This window comes from Lolium perenne, chromosome 1 (assembly GCF_019359855.2).
Source record: "Lolium perenne isolate Kyuss_39 chromosome 1, Kyuss_2.0, whole genome shotgun sequence".
Taxonomy (NCBI): Eukaryota; Viridiplantae; Streptophyta; class Magnoliopsida; order Poales; family Poaceae; genus Lolium; species Lolium perenne.
This window is the reverse complement of record NC_067244.2, coordinates 50,902,604-50,923,979: the sequence shown is the minus strand read 5'-3', so window position 1 is coordinate 50,923,979 and position 21,376 is coordinate 50,902,604. Positions and strand designations below refer to the sequence as shown.

At 46.3% G+C, this 21,376-nt stretch overlaps 1 pseudogene; it reads left to right on the top strand.

Annotated features, from left to right (window-relative positions):
• Positions 1-4,370: 4,370 nt before the first annotated feature.
• Positions 4,371-4,741, top strand: LOC127331031 (acidic leucine-rich nuclear phosphoprotein 32-related protein 2-like; annotated as a pseudogene).
• The last annotated feature ends 16,635 nt before the right edge of the window (positions 4,742-21,376 follow it).

The window sequence follows — 21,376 nt, the reverse complement described above, 5'->3', positions numbered from 1 at the left end:
TCCGATATCATAGAGTATGTCATCTGTTCCAATGTAGTTTACAAACTTCTGAAAAGGAGTTAATCGACTTTTTTATTCCAATATAGTTTATCTACTAGCATGCACGTGATAAAATAGATGCATTTTAGAGGAAAACAAATTTTCCGATATCATAGAGTATGTCATCTGTTCCAATGTAGTTTACAAACTTCTGAAAAGGAGTTACACATGTATTGTTTACATAAAAGTTTCAGGAACAAAAGATAAGTCCTGTATCTTATGTGAAAAGGAAGCAAAAATGGTGCAAAAGGGTCTGGTGGAAACATACTTTTGGTGGAAGGTCTGGGTTTCTGGCCCTCCCTCGGACGTCAGCAACAAATCCAATCTGAAGGTGCTATGGTGTTTGAAACTCCCAAGTAAGATTAAAATCTTCTTATGGTGTGCTTTACATGGTGTTGTTCCTCTAAAATATATTCTCGTGAATTGCCACATTGGCTCCTCGGGCCAATGTCCGATATGCATGCAATGTCCAGAAGATGTGGCTCATCTCCTTTTCCAGTGTGACGCGGAGCACCAAATCTGGACGTTGTTGGGAATCGTCAATTCAGTCGAGGAGGCGACGACAATTGACTACGCCGCCTCAACAGTCTTGGAGCATTTGTTGGGTAGAAACGATAGGATGCTCCCGGGCTTCGATAATGTTGGGTAAAAAGAGGTAGTTGGGGCCACGTGTTGGTACCTATGGTGGATACGACACTGTCGTACACACGAAATGTCAATCATTTCTGTCACTGCTAATGCGGCTAAGGTAGAATATCGCAGAAGAGACAAAATAATAAAATATTACGTAATTGTTTTTGCGGTTTTGAACGAAAGAATTGTCCGCTAATGTCGCAAAGCTGGCCAGATTGCAAAACAAGCCGCTCGTACAGTCTTTAAGCAGTTAGAGGATCCTAATTATAGTAAGCTGGAAACTCTTTGCGCCTTGGCGGGATAGAAATTTCAGCACCAACTGCTCCCGCTAGCCCCAACGCCACCAAATCATGAGCTTGATTCCACAATGATGCTCGATTCTAGCGTTAGTCTTCCATTTTGGATGAGGAGATTCAATTCCTTGCATCTACTTTTTTTATTTCTAGGCATGAATACCTAATTCCTTTTGGCCGTCATTGTTGGTGCCCCAGCTGGCAACCTCGTCCACTAGGATGAGGACGGTGTGGAGATTCAATTCCTTGCATCTACTTTTTTATTTCTAGGCATGAATACCTAATTCCTTTTGGCCGTCATTGTTGGTGCCCCAGCTGGCAACCTCGTCCACTAGGATGAGGACGGTGTGGAGAGGGCTGAGCGTGACCGCACATTTGTGGTATGCGCTGGAGATGCTCTTGTAGCATTATTTCTTTCTTGTAATATCATCAACTATCTTTTCTTGGGCGATCCAAGCCAAATGTGAAGTAAGTAGATTAAAATGCCACCTAACTTGATCGGGATATTCCCTAACTTCTCCTTTGCGGTGTTACGACCTAGGGTGCTGGCGACTGTCAGGGCGACTAGGGGTTTTCTTCCTCGCCGCTGGACTTCTTGCCAGTACGGAGACCAATTCTTTCCCTGGGAGGTGCTCGTAAGAGGACCGGTCTCGGTCACGTGAGGAAGAAGTGCAGATCGGTCTCAATCACGCGACGATCCTCTCGCACGGTTTTCTCGCAAGGTGGAATAGGGTTTTCCGGAGGTGGCCATGGCGACTTCTTCAGAAAGTTCATCTAATGCACCAGGGGAACCAGGGGCAGCGCAAGGAGAGGCAATCCAAGACATGCTCCAACGTCTGGGGATTGAAGTGGATGGTGATGATTTGGTGTTCCAAGAACAGGAAGAGGTCCCGAGGGAGGGACTGAAGTGGTTTGCTTTGGTGAGAGTTCATACAGGGAATTACTTCAGCCCTCATACGTTTGAACAACACATGAAAACTGCTTGGAGTCCAGCAAATGAGATCAAGATCAAACCTTTGGAAGAGAATCCATTCTCGATTCAATGCTTTTGTCTGGGTGAATGGTTAAACGTGGAGAAAGGAGGGCCTTGGCTCTTCCGTCAGAATGCGGTCATTATAGAGAAGTACGATGGACTGGCGCCGATTGAATCCGTCGAGTTGAATACGATTGCAGTGTGGATGCAAATTCACAAATTACCGCCGGGTTATCGTAACAAAGCTTTGATCACTAACTTGATAGAGAAGCGAGTTGGGAAAGTTTTAGAGGTAGAACCTGAGGTGCAACAAGTAAACATTTTGTTCAGGTACGGGTAAAACTGGATGTACGCCAACCTCTTACTCAATATGTTTCAATTGTCAGGAGTGGAAAAAGGGAGATTTATCAAATTACGTTTGAGAAGATGTCGAAATTCTGCGGGGCTTGTGGCTTCTTCGGACATACACACCTTAAATGTGGTAGTGGAGAACATGACGATAACAAAATGAAGTGGGGAGATTTTCTCAAAGTGGATTGGGAAATCTGGAGAGGAAGAATTCAGGGTGGAAATAGATGTGAAAATTCTGCAGCGGCTTGTTTGCTTAATATATTGTGTTTTTACGTCAAAAAAAATAAATTAAAATGCCACATACATACTTAATTGGCATGTTTCCGATCTCAAAGCAATTGTATTTTGACGCGGGTGTTACAAACTGACCGCCAGCTAAGAGCTTAACCTAGAAACCACATCCTTTTACTAGATCCAGAATGCTAGAGGTGCCCCGTCGGATATATCGCAAATGTGATGTGCTCGCTTGAACACCTTGCGGTGCTGAGGTAGCTCATACGACTTGAGTCGCAGCTCCCCTCCCTCGTCGTGCTCGACGGCGAACGAGGTGATGCAAATCACGACGCGTGGAGGCGCAACGTACCCCACTGTCTCCTTGGCCTTGCGCCTTGCCTCGCCATCGTTCATGTGCCACATGGTCTCGACGAGGCAGAACCTAGTGCCACCCATGTACACGAGCCTGGCGCCCAGATTCACCGACGACTCCCTGTTGAACAGCCTGTGCCCGCCGAGGATCCTCCAGCGCGGCAGAGTTGTGCGGCGCCCGGCGTCGAGGGGCACGACGTCCGAGGAGCAGAGGTGGCCGCCCTTGTGGCGGCAGAGGCCGACCCAGGCGTCCAGCTCCGCAACGTAGTGTGCCTGGCCGGAGAAGGGCAGCAGCCAGTCGCCTTGGCGTGTCCACTCGAGGCGGTCGGCGTCGAAGGAGTAAGTCCCCTTCTTCTCGGTGGAGCCGGTGAACTTGGCGGCGGACACGAAGAGGGTGCGGCCGTCCGGGTGCACGGCGTAGCCGAGGACGCAGTTGAAGTTGAACGGCACCGGTGAACTGATGGTGGTCCATGCCCACGGCTTCTTCTCGGGAGGCGGGTAGTCGACGGGCGGCGGCGGTGGCGGGTCGCCGAGGTAGTAGGACGAGTAGACGAACAAGAAGAGCTTGCCGGCCATGGAGACCACGAGGGGCATGCCGAAGTCCATGTGGAACTCGGGCCACGGGAGGATGCCCACCGCCGATGTGGCCGTGTCGAAGGCGGGGATGCCGGGGCTGCTCTCGTGCGGCTTCATGGCGACGATCTTGCTGCCGTGCGCGACGATGGTGTGCGAGTACCCGTGAACGACGTCGAAGCGAGCGAGCGGCGGCTCCGTGAAGGGCTCCGGCCCATGGTCGTCGGATTGCAAGGCGTCCACGTCCAACTTTCGGACGCTGTAGCCGTTCTCCCAGTCGTCCAGCACCAGGTACAGAAACTGCTGTTCCTCTTTCTCCGGCCTCTTGGCGGCAGCGTTGTGGTCAACATAGCTCTTGCGCTTTGACATCCTCCTGGCCCTGGGCTCTTTGTGTAAGTCGGGTGTGAGAATATACAAGATCAACTTATTGCACGCCTCTCTGTCTTCTCGTTACCTCATTATATAGATAGACGACATATACAAGAGATCAACCGACGTTAGCTCTAATATAGGGTCCCCTCTATATATAGTCAATATTTAAGTGCGAGTTGGATTCGGTTTTGAGAGTTTGGACTTGGTGTTGTAGCGTGGATAGGATACGAATTGGAAACGGACACTTGTAGTATTGGCCTCCTAGCTGTTGAGTGTTGATCGATTCAGGCTGTAAGTGGGCAGGCTAGCGGCGGCCCACCAAGTGCCCTTTTGTGTCCATACAAACTGAACGGGCTGCCGCTACATGACCGTACAATACGCTCATCTTTACCGGCGTCCGGCCAGCCCGATTAAACCCGCCAGCGTCCTGCCAGAAATGGCCGGCTCCGTCAGAGCAACCATGCTTCCTTCCTTTTCCGTACTTGTCCGCTCCGCCTCCGAACTTCCGGCTCCACCGCAGACATGGCCGGCGCCGTCTCGCCGCCACCTGAAAGGATGACGCGGCGTGGGAGCGCGCCATCAACGCGTCCATGAAGAACGCGCCCAACTCCCCCTTCTCCGCGCCCAAGACCCTAACCCTCGACGGCGCCGTCAAGTCCTCCACGGGCCGCCTGCCCTCGCCGGCGCTCTTCGACCGCTTCCCGTCCCTGGAGGAGCTCTCGGTGGCCGGCGCCCGCCTCTCCTCGCTCGCGGGCCTGCCCCGCCTCCCGGCCCTCCGCCGCCTCCCGGCCCCGACAACCGCCTCTCGGGCGCCGAATCCCTCGCCGCCGTCGCGGGGTCCTGCGGCGGCACCATCCGCCACCTCGACCTCGGCAACAACCACTTCGCGCACGTCGAGGAGCGCGTCGCCCGTCGAAGGTGACCGGGGCGAGGGAGAGCGGAGAAGTCTCGATCTCGAAGACCTTATCCTATCGAGGCGGCGTGGCGGCGGTAGCGAACTCATAGCGGAAGCCCATCGTGTTTTTTCCCCTGATCGTGGGTGTTCGCTTAGAGGTTTTAATTGGGCTGGGCTGGTGGCGCCGTGGACGGCCCCTGACCACCTACAGGCTTATGATCGATGTATTAGTAGCAGTAGCGCTTGTGCTTGTAGTTTTGTAGTTATGCCCGCAGACCCCCATGCTCGCTGCTCGGCCCTCGATCCAAAGATCTGAAACAAAATCAGTATGGGCGCGTTTGGTAGTCTAAATTGATTTCTTCCACCATTACGTCAGTAAGATGGGCCTCCCTGCGTATCGTGAACGGGCCATGGGCCATGAAAGGCATGTCGTTTGGTAACCTGTACCGCCTTTTCTGAGACGGAGAGGAAAGCCAGGCCCATTGTTTGGTTGCCCGTTTACACTACTTTCTTTTCTGCTCGTGCAGCCCACAACCTATTTGGTTGCAGATAGTTGAGTGTTGTGGTAACCCCTTAATTAGAGTGGTGAGGTTATCCAGCACTGAATAACAGCACACATCAGATTCAGTTCATCACAAAAGGTGCTGGTAATACACAGTAACTACTTAGTTTTTTCATTCCTGTGATAGATACAATATTCTTCTTCGATTTGATTCTTTTCACAAGGTCTAATTGCTCCACAAAAATTAACATGCTTATAAGAAATAGTACTTTTAGAAGTTTGAGCATGTGTTTTGCAATCATTAATAAAAATTCCATTTTTCATGCAAGTGTCTTTAAAAGGTTCATGATATATATCCTAATTTTCTTTAGGAACATTAATATGAGAAGCAAAGGCTTTACAACAATCAACAATAATTTTAGGATCAAAACCATATTTAGCACTAAGCTTTTGAAAATCAGCAGTTTCAGCGAAAGACTTAATGCAATCATACTCATAGTTTATACCTGATTCTTTACCTTTATTGTTATCCCAATCTTCGGTATTGCTTTGAATTGCTTCAAGAAGATCCCAATTAGCTGCAACCTCTTTACTTGTGAAACATCTCACTAAATAAGCATCTAGATAGTCCTTGTATTATCCTGAAAGACTTGCATAAAAATTATTAATAACAATATTACTGGGGAGCTCATGAGTGGGACATTTAAGCATTAGTGACTTCAATCTCCCCCACACTTAGGCAATACTTTCTCCATCATGAGGTTGAAAATTATAAATATAATTCCTATCTAAATGCATTTCACGAGGAGGATAAAATTTAAAGTAGAAGAGAGACTCAAGCTCCTTCCACTCATGTAAGGGTATTTTACCCTTAACAATTATTTTGGTTAACAATGACACCGGTGTTATTGTGTGGACTAATGGTATCTACAAGTATATACACAGGTTTTAGTCCACATATGAGAATGCAAGGCGGCGAGAAAGTTTTTCAGTCATGATACAAGGATGTGAGGTGATGAGAGACCCCCCAATTGTTGTTCTCAACTAGTGATGGTGTGTTGACCATTTGTCTAAAGAAGAGCTTGCCAAAGCCACATATACACATAATCTTTACACAAAAAATGATGAGAGAAGAAGTGCCGAGAAGAAGTACATATTCTGAAGCTCCAGGAAAATCGGCACACAGCCAGGCCCACCGGGTGCTGCTGCCGAACTGAGGAGAAGAACCGAAGCCAGGGCAGCCCGACAGCCAACCCGGCCCACCGGGTGCTGCTGCCGGAAAAGTCGGCAGCCAGCCTAGCCCACCGGGTGCTGCTGCCAGACTGACGGAAGAGCTGAAGCCAGGAGAACTCGGGAGCTAGCCCGGTCCACCGGGTGCTGCTGCCGGGCAGCCCGGTATGTGGCCCGGTACCACCGGGCCAGCTGCCGGGTGCCTCGACTCTGAAGTGACAAACGGCTAGTTTTGCGGGACGACTATATAAGTCCCTTCTTCTACCTTGAAGGGGTAAGGAGACCAGTGCAAAAGCTCAAGACATTTCTCTCTCTCTCTCTCATACTCCATTTTTAGCTCCAAATCCTTCGGATCTCCCTCCTCCTCTGAATGTTCTAGGACGTCGCCTAGAGGGGGGTGAATAGGCGGTGTATAAAAACTTCGACTTGAGAGCTAAACTAGGATGAATAAAACTACACAGGTGTTTACTAGTTTAGCTCAAAGCCTATCAACTTGGGGATTGCCTAAGAGCACCAACAACCTATGCTAGCATGATGAGTACAATGTGATAGCAAGCTAGGTATAACACATCAAGCAAGATAGATATAACAAGGTAAAGCGCATAGGTAAAGGAGCTCGGGTTGAGAAGTAACCGGTGCACGAGGAGACGATGATGTATCCCGAAGTTCACACACAAAGGTGCTACGTCTCCGTATGGAGCGGTGTGGAGGCACAAGGCACTCCAATGAGCCACTAGGGCCACCATATTCTCCTCGAGCCTTTCCACCAAAGGAAAGGCCTTGATCCACTAAAGGACCCTTGGGGTGGTCACTGACAGGGGATTAACTTGTCAATGCCTACGGGTCGTAGACTAGGGTTTTAGTCGGAAGTAGAGGGCAAGTAGATCTCGAAGGTTTTAGCCGAAAAGTGCTCGACGATATGAAAACTAGGGTTTGTCAGACAATGAATCGATGCTTTCTTTGTCCCTCTACTCCTCCTTATATAGGAGGCGGAGCCGAGGGATTCGTAATACACAAGTTACAGAGTCCGGGAGGGTTTCCAACTCATCCCGCAAGATTACAAGTATTGCTTCCTAATACAACTCTAGCTTTCCTTAATAATAATTTGGGCTTCCGATTCTTCTTATCCTTCGGGTCGTGGGCCTTCAGTAAACCCCGGGTACCATCTTCGGCAGGCCCATTGGGGATGCCTATGTCAGTAGCCCCCGAGATTTTGCTTGAATCGCAGAGTCAGGGAAAATCTCCAACTTTATATTCGTTCAATAGCTCTGAACTTTATCACATATATTTGGATACGAAATTATATATTGTACAGGGATAATGGTAGTTGGGGCTAGTTCATCTGACGGATCAGGTACTAGTTAACTGCTCTAGTGGCAATCCGCAAAAACCTACTTCAAGCAGTGGCAATCCGCAAAAACCTACTTCAAGATCACGTCCCTGGACATGATCTCGGGATACTGGTGTAAACTTCGACAGGTGCCGCTTAAGGTCTTACCATTCTGTCGAGTCCCAGTCATATTTTATCGGGTACCTAACGCGTCCGTTAGGATTTTTCTTCGTATCTGTTGATACGGAAAAAAGTAGCAAACCGACGCCACACAGAACGGATCAGTGGTCTTACCTTCGCAAAGTTTTGCGGCATTCAGAAATTGTTCGCAACTTTGGCGTTCTGAGAATATATTGTCGAGTGCTTTTTCGGCTGTTGGAATAGCACATTTTATTGAGTCAACGGATGACTTATATTGCTCTCCCGATGGGAGTATATGTAGAGTTATTTACATAACTCGAAATATGCTCACTTGTTCTTCATTCTCTCTCTTTTGTATTATAATTTCATCGGGCACGCGAACAGCGTTCCCGATGGGAGTAGCCCCCGAGGCTACAGCCAAGAACTTGTGCTTGGGTGTAGGCTCAACGCCTTACGTTGCTATATTTTTCTTCTTTCTCGAAGTTTTCTTATCTGTCGGGTGCGCGAACAGCGCTCCCGATGGGAGTAGCCCCCGAGGCTATGAACAAATGCTTGTATTTGATCATAGGCTCTCGCCATTTCTATTTTGTTACTCTCGAGGTTTTCATTATTCCAAAGTAGCCCCCGAGCATTTGATCAAAAACTTGTATTTGACCAAAGGCTCTCGAAATAATCAACAATCTTCTGCTGTCGCCATTATTATGAAGCTGCATAGCCGAATTTTTCTCTTGCCAAGGTGACATCATTGCTGACGATAGTCACGACCGCTGTATCGGGAAAACGCGAGAACTGCTATCTCTCTGCCTTGCGGGCCCAAATTGCTCATCAAGTAGACACGTCGTGCAAGTGGGGGACACGCGTCCTCCACTTTTCCTGGCGCACGTATTGTAGCTCCTGTTCTTTCTCGTCTGAATGAAATTACTTTTTACCCCTTGTCCACGTGTACACCATCTATCCCACAATCTCTTCATCCAACGGTGCGTCGATTCACCGCACCTCTATTTAAGGTCATCGTCTTCCTCCGTCAATACTTTCGCTCGCGCCGCACCTCTGTTTCTCCTCTGCAAAATCCTCCACTGCTCCCATTGCCTCTTGCGCTCAACCACGCTCGCACCTTTCTCCTCCACGCTCATTGATGCCACCACGCGCGCGTCTGACCAGGCATAGCACTCCCGAATCCAAGATGGCCGCCGAAGATCTGGAGTGGGAGAGATCCAAGATCTCCAACCAGGATATGAACCTGCTGAAGAATCTGGGGTTCACCAAGAAGGAGAGCTGCGCTTCCCCAAGGAGGAGAGCTATCCGTCGCCTCCAATCGAGTACCGGGTCAGTTTCGTTGACCACCTCATCCGCGGTCTTTCTCCCCCTATCCACGAGTTTCTTCGAGGTCTTCTCTTTGTCTATGGGCTTCAGCTGCACCAGCTGACGCCCAATTCCATCCTTCACGTGTCGATTTTTATCACACTTTGCGAATGCTTCCTCGGAGTCCAACCTAATTGGGCTCTGTGGAAGCGCATCTTCTGCCTCCGCCGTAATGGCTCCCACAACGTCGCCTATAACATCGGCGGTGTTGTTATCTGTGTTTGTTCTGACGTCGAGTACTTCAACGTCAAATTCCCCGACTCCGTCCAAGGGTGGCGCAAGAGATGGCTCTATGTGCATGAAGAGAGCTCCAACTCAATGGAGAACAATATCGCCCCTTTCGACGGAGGAGCCAAAATCCTTCGCCGCCGTTTCTGGGATGCTGAAGCCACGGAAGATGAGAAATTGGCGATAGAGGCGCTGATGACTCGCATCCACGAAAGGGGCAGGGAACTGTCGGGTATTCAGATCACCGCCTATTTCCTTAGGATTAGAGTGCAGCCTCTCCAAGCTCGCAAAAATCCCCTTTGGATGTACGCTGGTGAAGAAGATGTCGACAAGCTCTCCAAAGACCTTCCTGTGAAGGATTTGGAGAAACTGATCCGAAGGATCTCGTCGCTCAGCAAGAAGGACACTATTCCATCCTCTTGCCGCATTTCGCCATATAGTGGCACCAATCCCCTTCCCGAGGTAATTGTTCCTCTTGACTACTATATTGACTTCTCGAATTTTTTAGTATTTGTCGACTACTATCTTTGCTAGCGTCTTTTGCATAACTTTTTGTCGACACTTTTTATTTTTTGCAGAACCACCCTGTTCTGGCTTCTCTTCCTCCTCTTCCTGAAGGTGGAGAAGTCGAAGAACGTACCATTGTCGATGAGGACACCCAGGGTACTTCCCGCCCTGAGAGTGAAGTCGCGGGTTCTCAAAAATCCGCGGATTCCTCTGAAAAATAAGCCGAGTCTGAGGCCACTGCCTCTACACACTCCCTTTCTTCCGCTATTTCTCCAAGGAACAAGAGGAAAAGGGATGAAGTCACTGATTCCGGCACCTCCAAAGGCGAAGAAGCTGGTCCTTCCGAAAGGAAAACAGCTTTCAACCCTTACGATGATGCCCTTGTCAGCTCGTAAGTTCTCGATTGTTCTTTGTTGTTTCGCTCTCGATGTTTTTGTCTATGTTGATTCTTATATTGTTGCCATTTTATTGCAGTGGTGACGAGGAAGAAGATCAACCTATTGACGCGACTGCTCGAACGAGTACGTCGCGTACTTTAGTTGTGTCTGAAGCTCAGCCTGATGGAGATGAAACTTCGCCTCCTCAGCAAAACATTGAGCATCCAACTCCACCTGCAAGCCCCCGTGCGCCTTCGCCAAAGAGGGCAAGGGTTGAGCTAGCCAAGGAGCCTGCCCTACAACTTGGTGGCTCCACGACTCCTTCCTTGGATGATGTAAGTTATTCACTTCTTCTCTTCTATTCCGAACATTTCAATGCTGTCGACTCTTTTTTGTTTTTCGCTTCTCTTCTACTTTTTGCTGTCGAACTTTTTACTGTATTGATGCTTTCTTTCTCTATCTTTCTTTGTCAGCCTTTGATTAAGGAGTTCATCCGTTTCGGTACCCAATTCGTCGGGTACCGTGACCATGCTAACAAGGCCGAAGGTAATATTTTGCTACTTCTTCTGGCAAATAACCTCTCCCTCCTGTCTTGTCATGATTTTGATTGTTGTCCACTATTTTGGCAGAAAACCTTGTGGAAGCCAACAAGTGTGCTGATGCACTTGCTCGTAAACTGGAGCAAAGTGAAAAGGCTAGTAAGAAGGCTGAAACAGATGCTAAGAAGGCCAAGGCAGACGCCGCCGCCGTCGAAGATCTTCGAAAAAGACTTCATGACGCAGAAACTGCCTTGAGCGACAACATATCCGAGCAAGCTGTTCGTGAAGCTGAAATCCTTAGTCGCTTGCAATCGCAAAGTCGACGTTCTGTCAGTAAGCCCCCCCTGAAACCTTTGCTACTTCTTCGGGTTGTCAAATTTATCCCTGCGCAATCTTTGACGATCTTTCTCTCGCTTCTTTGTAGGGAGAACACATCAAGATTTTGACTTGGAGTGTCCTGAAGGCAATCAGCTGCTTGACGAGCTTTCCCTTCTTAAATTTCATGGAGAAGAAGCACGCGAAGGCCTTGCTGAAGCCAGAGCAGGTCTGTCGCGCCTTTTCCCATATTTCTTCCCGAAGACACAAGAGCCCAAGATTTTCACAAATCTCGCCAAGCACTTCAACTCCCAAGAAGATCTTGGGCTTAAACTTCGGCAAGAAGGCCTGAAGATTGGCGTCGAGGGCACCATTGCTCTGGTTGCTGATAGCCAACAAGACGTCGACTGGGCCAAAGTTGGCGAGGTAAAGGAGGTGGAGACGAAGAAATGGCAATCTTTGATCAAGGCTGCCAAGCCTAACTCCAAGCCAATCCTTGCCTTCCTCGGTTGCAAGCCAACTCCTGCGCCAAGCTCATCCAAGCCGGAGGTCAAGTAGACCACCCTGTCTTTCTTATTTTTTCTTTTTCTTTTTTCCTTTTGATGTTGTCGCCAAAGTAGCTTTTGGCGACACTTCTCCCACTAGTTCGCTAGGGTGTCCTCCATTGTAATGCCTTGTAAATATTCTGAGAATCAATGGAATTCTATTTTGTTTGATGATTGATGTCGAACCTTTTGTTTTCAGTTGATATTTGATAACTACACTTCAACTCCTCGTCCCTCCGATGTTTTCCCTGCTTCCTCTCGCTCGAAGAAAACGCCTATTGATAGTGAATTTGGTGAAGATTCCTCGAGTAAGGGTTCAGCGCAGGACTTGGAGGAACTTCGTCAGCAACTTCAGTATGCGAAGAAGCAAACACTTGTGATGATGGAGCAGTCTCGAAAGTCATCCAAAAAAGAGAAAGTTGCGCTGCAGCAGGCTCAGGAAGCCGCCATTTCTGAAGCTGCAAAGGCTACCACTCGAGAGAATTTTATGCTCGAGTTGATGAATGAAGCCAGTTTGGATATGTCAGGTATGCTTTTGCAAACAAAAACTTCTTCTGTTTTTTTTCCGCTATTTTTTCCTTTGAAATTCTTGTGCTGTCGCCAAATAGGTTCCTTTCTAGACACTGATGCCGAAGACCAAAGGGTAGACACAAGGACAAATCTCCTGGTTAACCTTTCACTTGACCATGGTTCTCTGTTCTGGGCCACTCCAGAACGCACCCGACAGATTGTCAGATTTCAAGACCGCGCTTGTCAAATTCGTGAGTTCCTTGATTTCTGTACAAGAACCTTGTCTTTGGTTTACAGTACCATGTTTCCTCGGAACGAGATACCAGACACTCTTCCTGCTCTGATGGAAAAATTTCGGGATGCCCCTCGTATCCATAATTTTGTGCGAGCTCAACTGTCTGCTGGGGCAAGATTCGCCATGATTATGATACAGATCTGCTATCGAAAATTAGATCTGACGAAGATTGTCGCCAAGTGTCTGGCCAAGCAGTCAAAGCGAAAAGGAACATCGACAAAATCAACGATGTTGTAACTCCTGTAGCCGAAGAAATGATGGACGAACTTCTTCGGATGGACTCTGAGTTCTTTGTGAGAGGAAGCTATGCTGAACATACGACAACTGCTGCAAATAACAAAGGTTTATCCATAGATAATATATTAGGCATCAACTGAATTGTACTATATTGCGGGAAGTCATATATATTTTTTGTGTCGAATTATTTTTGACGATGTAGTTGTCTATATTGTAAAGTGTAATCTATCTTGTAAAGCCCCTGAGCCTTTGGCCGGAGCTCAAGTTTATTTTTTCGTCTCAATGAATTTTCTATTTTGCGAGAGTATATATATATTTTGCTGCCGTGGGTTATGAGCCCCCGAGCCTGTCGACGAAGAAAGATGTATATCACCAATATCTTTTACTATATTGCAGCACTGCGAGCCCGCCTCATTAAAAACCTTTCAGCCCCACTCGGTGCCCTGAAAGGAAAAGAGTTCGTCTGAAAACTCGCGGGCGTTTCAGTACATTTTATTTTTACAAGGAGGACTATATTTCGACACTAAGCGTAAAAACGCCTTAGTTGCGCCACGTTCCAGGGGTTTTTCTCGGGAACTCCTGTCTTCTTGTCCTTTATCTTGTACGCTCCTCCTTCGATTACTTCCGTGACGATGTAAGGGCCAAGCCATGGCGACTCGAGTTTTTCAGTGCTGTTTTGGTTGAGTCGTAGAACTAGGTCTCCAACCTGAAAGGATCTTGGCCGCAAACGTCGACTGTGATAATTTTTCAAGTCTTGCTGATACTTGGTGACCCGTGATAGTACTTCATCTCGAGTTTCATCAAGTGCATCGACATCGTCCTCCAATGCTTTTCTAGAAGCTTCTTCATCGTACTCTGTGACTCTTGGAGAATCATGCTCTATTATTTCTATCAGCAGTACTGCCTCTGCTCCATGAACCAGGAAAAAGGAGTCTCTTGTGTCGTTGTATTTGGCGTTGTTCGAATACTCCATAATACACTTGGCAACTCTTCTGGCCACGTATGTCGAGCTTTTTCCAGTGGTCCTAACAAACGCTTCTTGATACCGTTGCAGATGATACCATTGGCTTTCTCGACTTGACCATTGGTTTGCGGGTGCCCAACTGACGCGAAGTGCAATTTGATGCCTACTTTTGCGCAGTATGCCTTGAATTCCTTGGATGTAAAGTTACTGCCATTGTCCGTGACGATGCTATGAGGTACTCCAAACCGAAAGACAATGCTTTTTACGAACTTTATTGCTGATGCTGCGTCTGGTGAATTTATTGGCTTTGCTTCTATCCACTTGGTGAATTTGTCGACAGCGATGAGCATATACTCGTATCCTCCTGGCGAAGCCTTGTGTAACTTTCCCACCATATCGAGGCCCCATTGAGCAAAGGGGCAAGACAATGGTATTGGCATCAGCTCCGCTGCCGGAGAGTGAGGCTTCGCGGCAAATCTCTGGCACGCGTCGCAAGTTCGTACTATCTCCTTTGCGTCCTCGATTGCTGTCAACCAGTAAAATCCAACTTGAAAAACCTTGGCCGCAATAGCTCGACTGCTCGCGTGATGACCACATATTCCTTCGTGTATGTCCTTCAGGATTATCCTTCCTTCTTCGGGTGTAGCGCACCTTTGTAACACACCTGAAATACTTCGCTTGTACAACTCCCCTTTGACCACCGTAAATGCTTTGGATCGTCTAATAACTCGCCTTGCTTCAACTGGGTCGTCGGGTATTTCTTTCTTTAAGATGTATGATATGTACGCTTGCATCCATGGGACCTGCACCATCATCACCAGCTCTTGTTCCTCTTCTTCTTCCAGTGCTTCTTTAGGAGTTGTCGTGGTTTTCTCATCCTTCTGCTTCTTCTGTGCCTTCTTCGGTTTTGTAGATCTCTCGGTTATCTCTTCCCAGAACATACCTGGTGGAATCGCGAGGCACTACAACCCGATGTTTGCGAGAACATCAGCTTCATCATTGCTCAGCCTGCTGATGTGATTTACCTCACATCCATCAAATAATTTCTCGAGCTCATTGTACACTTCCTTGTATGCCACCATGCTATCATTGACTGCATCACATTGGTTCATGACTTGCTGAGCCACCAATTGTGAGTCACCAAAGATTTTTAGTCGAGTTGCACCACAAGCCTTCACCATCTTCATCCCGTGTATAAGAGCTTCATATTCTGCCTCGTAGTTAGACGCGTTCGGGAACGTCATCCGTAAAACATATTTTAATTTGTCGCCTTCAGGTGATATGAGTATCACGCCTGCTCCTGCTCCTTCTACTCTCTTGGACCCGTCGAAATTCATAGTCCACGTTCTCGATAAATCCGGGGGTCCTGTGTTTTGCAGCTCCATCCACTCTGCGATGAAATCTGGCAGAATTTGCGACCTTATTGCTTTTCTTTTTTCATACGTGATGTCCCGAGGAGAAAGTTCTATTCCCCAAAGGGAGACACGACCTGTAGCTTCTGGATTGTTTAGTATATTGGATAGAGGCGCTTCCTTGACCACTATTATCGGGTGTGCCGAAAAATAGTGCCGCAATTTTCTTGCGGTTGTGAACACTCCATATGCTAGCTTCTGGTACTGCGGGTACCGCTGTTTTGAAGGCGATAAAACTTCACTGATGAAATATACCGGCCTCTGCACTCAATGGAGTTTTCCTTCCTCTTCTCTTTCGACAACAAGTGCTATGCTGACCACCTGTGGCGTGGCCGCAATATATAGCAGGAGGGGTTCCTTCTCTTTCAGTGCCACCAAGATTGGTGGTGTCGAAATTGTTCGTTTAAGATCCTCGAAGGCTCTATCTGCCTCTTCGTTCCACTGGAACTTCTCTCCTTGTTTGATTAAAACGTAGAACGGTAACGCCTTTTCTCCCAGCCTGGCGACAAATCTGCTTAAAGCTGCGACTCGCCCAGTTAACTGCTGTATTTCTTTCAACTTTGTTGGCTTCCTCATTGTTACGATAGCTTGGATTTTTTCGGGATTAGCTTCAATCCTCTTGCTGAGACTAGGGACCCGAGAAGTTCTCCTGGAGGGACGCCGAAAGAACATTTCGTTGGATTCAGCTTAAGACAAAACTTGTCGTGGTTGTCGAAAGTTTCCTTCAGGTCCTCGATTAGTGTTGCCCTCTTTTTTGATGTTATGACGACATCATCAATGTATACTTGTACGTTTTTCCCAATCTGTGTTGCTAACCACTTCTGCATCATCCGCTGATATGTTGCTCCCGCGTTTTTCAGACCAAAAGGCATTGTTCTATAGCAAAACACGCCGTAAGGTGTAATGAACGCTTTTTTGACCTCGTCCTCTTCTTTCAGTCCGATCTGGTTATAACCAGAGTATGCATCCAAGAAGGAAAGACGTTCACATCCTACCGTGGAGTCGATAATTTGATCGTTCCTCGGGAGGGGAAAGTGATCCTTTGGACAGTGTTTGTTGAGACACGTAAAGTCGACACACATGCGAAGGACTTTAGTGTTTTTTCTTCGGGACCAGCACTGGGTTTGCTACCCACGTGGCCTCTGTATGCAGCTCCTTAATGAAACCAGCTTCTCTTAGTCGATCAATCTCTGACAGCATAGCTTTGCGGTTTGGCTCAAAAAAACGCCGCAAAGGTTGTTTGATTGGTCTCGCTATTGGATCCAAGTTTAGGTGGTGCTCGGCAAGTTCCCTGGGTACTCCTGGCATGTCAGCTGGACACCATGCTAAGATTTTCCAGTGCTCACGGAGGAACTCGATGAGTGCGCTTTCCTATGCGAGGTCCATGTCTGTCGCGATAGACGTCGTCTTCTTCGGGTCTATCGGGTGAATCTGCACCTCCTTAGAATCTTTCGCAGTGTTAAAGGTTGGTTCTTTGTTAGGCCTCCCTACATCTGGCAGCACATCATAATCAGTCGTGAGCCTTGACGCCATGTATTCTGCTTACATCCCGAAAGTTTCTGACAGTCGATGAAAATCCTTGTCACATTTATCGGCTAGCGCGAGGCTTCCTTTGACTGTAATTGGTCCCTGACACGCGTACATCACGCGACCGTTGGGAACCCCAAGTGGAAGGTGTGATGCGTACAGCAGTAAGTTTCCCTCAGTTAGAAACCAAGGTTTATCGAACCAGTAGGAGTCAAGAAGCACGTTGAAGGTTGATGGCGGCGAGATGTAGTGCGGCGCAACACCAGGGATTCCGGCGCCAACGTGGAACCTGCACAACACAAACCAAGTACTTTGCCCCAACGAAACAGCGAGGTTGTCAATCTCACCGGCTTGCTGTAACAAAGGATTAGATGTATAGTGTGGATGATGATTGTTTGCAGAGAACAGTAGAACAGTATTGCAGCAGATTGTATTTCAGTAAAGAGAATTGGACCGGGGTCCACAGTTCACTAGAGGTGTCTCTCCCATAAGATAAACAACATGTTGGGTGAACAAATTACAGTTGGGCAATTGACAAATAAAGAGGGCATGACCATGCACATACATATTATGATGAGTATAGTGAGATTTAATTGGGCATTACGACAAAGTACATAGACCGCTATCCAGCATGCATCTATGCCTAAAAAGTCCACCTTCAGGTTATCATCCGAACCCCCTCCAGTATTAAGTTGCTAACAACAGACAATTGCATTAAGTATTGCGCGTAATGTAATCAGTAACTACATCCTCGAACATAGCACCAATGTTTTATCCCTAGTGGCAACAACACATCCATAATCTTAGAGGTTTCTGACACTCCCCCAGATTCACGGAGACATGAACCCACTATCGAGCATAAATACTCCCTCTTGGAGTTACAAGCATCTACTTGGCCAGAGCATCTACTAGTAACGGAGAGCATGCAAGATCATAAACAACACATAGATATAAATTGATAATCAACATAACAAGTATTCTCTATTCATCGGATCCCAACAAACACAACATATAAAATTACAGAGAGATGATCTTGATCATGTTCGGCAGCTCACAAGACCCGACAATTAAGCACAATGGGGAGAAGACAACCATCTAGCTACTGCTATTGACCCATAGTCCAGGGGTAGACTACTCACTCATCACTCCGGAGGCGACCATGGCGGCGTAGAGTCCTCCGGGAGAGGATTCCCCTCTCCGGCAGGGTGCCGGAGGCGATCTCCTGAATCCCCCGAGATGGGATTGGCGGTGGCAGCGTCTCTGGAAGGTTTTCCGTATCGTGGCTCTCGGTACTGGGGGTTTCACGACGAAGGCTATTTGTAGGCGGAAGGGCAGGTCGAGGGGCGTCACGAGGGGCCCACACCCTAGGTCGGCGCGGCCAGGGCTTGGGCCGCGTCGCCCTGTGGTTTGGCCACCTCGTGGCCCCACTTCGTCTCCTCTTCGGTCTTCTGGAAGCTTCGTGGCAAAATAGGACCCTGGGCGTTGATTTCGTCCAATTCCGAGAATATTTCCTTACTAGGATTTCTGAAACCAAAAACAACAGAAAACAGCAACTGGCACTTCGGCATCTTGTTAATAGGTTAGTTCCAGAAAATGCACGAATGTGACATAAAGTGTGCATAAAACATGTAGATATCATCAATAATGTGGCATGGAACATAAGAAATTATCGATACGTCGGAGACGTATCAGCATCCCCAAGCTTAGTTCCTGCTCGTCCCGAGTAGGTAAACGACAAACAAAGATAATTTCTGGAGTGACATGCCATCATAACCTTGATCATACTATTTGTAAGCATATGTAGTGAATGCAGCGATCAAAACAATGTATATGACATGAGTAAACAATTGAATCATATAGCAAAGACTTTTCATGAATAGTACTTCAAGACAAGCATCAATAAGTCTTGCATAAGAGTTAACTCATAAAGAAATAATTCATAGTAGAAGCATTGAAGCAACACAAAGGAAGATGAAGTTTCAGCGGTTGCTTTCAACTTATAACATGTATATCTCATGGATATTGTCAACATAGAGTAATATAACAAGTGCAATATGCAAATATGTAGGAATCAATGCACAGTTCACACAAGTGTTTGCTTCTTGAGGTGGAGAGAAATAGGTGAACTGACTCAACAATAAAAGTAAAAGGAATGGTCCTTCAAAGAGGAAAGCATCGATTGCTATATTTGTGCTAGAGCTTTGATTTTGAAAACAAGAAACAATTTTGTCAACGGTAGTAATAAAGCATATGTATCATGTAAATTATATCTTACAAGTTGCAAGCCTCATGCATAGTATACTAATAGTGCCCGCACCTTGTCCTAATTAGCTTGGACTACCGGGATCATCGCAATGCACATGTTTTAACCAAGTGTCACAAAGGGGTACCTCTATGCCGCCAGTACAAAGGTCTAAGGAGAAAGCTCGCATCGGATTTCTCGCTATTGATTATTCTCAACTTAGACATCCATACCGGGACAACATAGACAACAGATAATGGACTCCTCTTTTATGCATAAGCATGTAACAACAATTAATTTTCTCATATGAGATTGAGGATATTGTCCAAAACTGAAACTTCCACCATGGATCATGGCTTTAGTTAGCGGCCCAATGTTCTTCTCTAACAATATGCATGCTCTAACCATAAGGTGGTAGATCGCTCTTACTTCAGACAAGATGAACATGCATAGCAACTCACATGATATTCAACAAAGAGTAGTTGATGGCGTCCCCAGTGAACATGGTTATCGCACAACGAGCAACTTAATAATAGATAAAGTGCATAAGTACATATTCATTACCACAATAGTTTTTAGGCTATTTGTCCCATGAGCTATATATTGTAAAGGTAGAGAATGGAAATTTAAAGGTAGCACTCAAGCAATTTACTTTGGAATGGCGGAGAAATACCATGTAGTAGGTAGGTATGGTGGACACAAATGACATAGTGGTTGGCTCAAGTATTTTGGATGCATGAGAAGTAATCCTTCTCGATACAAGGTTTAGGCTAGCAAGGCTATTTGAAACAAACACAAGGATGAACCGGTGCAGCAAAACTCACATAAAAGACATATTGAAAACATTATAAGACTCTACACCGTCTTCCTTGTTGTTCAAACTCAATACTAGAAATTATCTAGACCTTAGAGAGACCAATTATGCAAACCAACTTTTAGCATGCTCTATGTATTTCTTCATTAATAGGTGCAAAGTATATGATGCAAGAGCTTAAACATGAGCACAACAATTGCCGAGTATCACATTATCCAAGACATTATAGCAGATTACTACATGTATCATTTTCCAGTTCCAACCATATAACAATTTAACGAAGAAGAAACTTCGCCATGAATATTATGAGTAGAGCCTAAGGACATACTTGTCCATATGCTACAGCGGAGCGTGTATCTCTCCCACACAAGGAATGCTAGGATCCATTTTATTCAAACAAAACAAAAACAAAAACAAACCGACGCTCCAATAAAAGCACATAAGATGTGATGGAATAAAAATATAGTTTCAGGGGAGGAACCTGATAATGTTGTCGATGAAGAAGGGGATGCCTTGGGCATCCCCAAGCTTAGACGCTTGAGTCTTCTTGATATATGCAGGGGTGAACCACCGGGGCATCCCCAAGCTTAGAGCTTTCACTCTCCTTGATCATGTTGTATCATCTCCCTCTCTTGATCCTTGAAAACTTCCTCCACACCAAACTTAGAACAACTCATTAGAGGGTTAGTGCATAATCAAAATATACATGTTCAGAGGTGACATAATCATTCTTAACACTTCTGGACATTGCACAAAGCTACTGAAAGTCAATGGAATCGAAATATCCATCGAACATAACGAAACAGGCAATGCGAAATAAAAGGCAGAATCTGTCAAAAACAGAACAGTTCGTATTGACGAATTTTATTGAGGCACCAGACTTGCTCAAATGAAAATTCTCAAACTGAATGAAAGTTGCGTACATATCTGAGGATCACTCACGTAAATTGGCATAATTTTCTGAGTTACCTACAGAGAAAACAGCCCAGATTCGTGACAGCAAAGAAATTTGTTTCTGCGCAGTAATCCAAATCTAGTATGAACTTTACTATCAACGACTTTACTTGGCACAACAAAACACTAAACTAAGATAAGTAGAGGTTGCTACAGTAGTAAACAACTTCCAAGACACAAAATAAAAACAAAGTACTGTAGTAAAAAACATGGGTTGTCTCCCATAAGCGCTTTTCTTTAACGCCTTTCAGCTAGGCGCAGAAAGTGTGTATCAAGTATTATCAAAGGATGGTGCATAGTTATCACAAACTCCCCCATCTGTGGTGGTACTAAGGGCTTTGTCAATTTTAGGCCTATAATAATATTTCTTTGGTTTAGGCACTTTAGAGACATACATAAACTTTTGCTCCTTACCCACATAAGCTTTCTCCTTATATTTAAGAGAAGAAAATGTTGAACCCAAGGTTCCCATAGCTTTTTCAAGTTCGTCAATCCTATTGATTTGATCATCATGGACAACATAAGTTCCTAGGACACTAATTCTTTCATCAATTCCTCCTAAGGATTTATCGAGTTCATCAGTTTTATCAAGTAACATTTCCAATTTAGTTTCAATACTTGGAAAATTTTT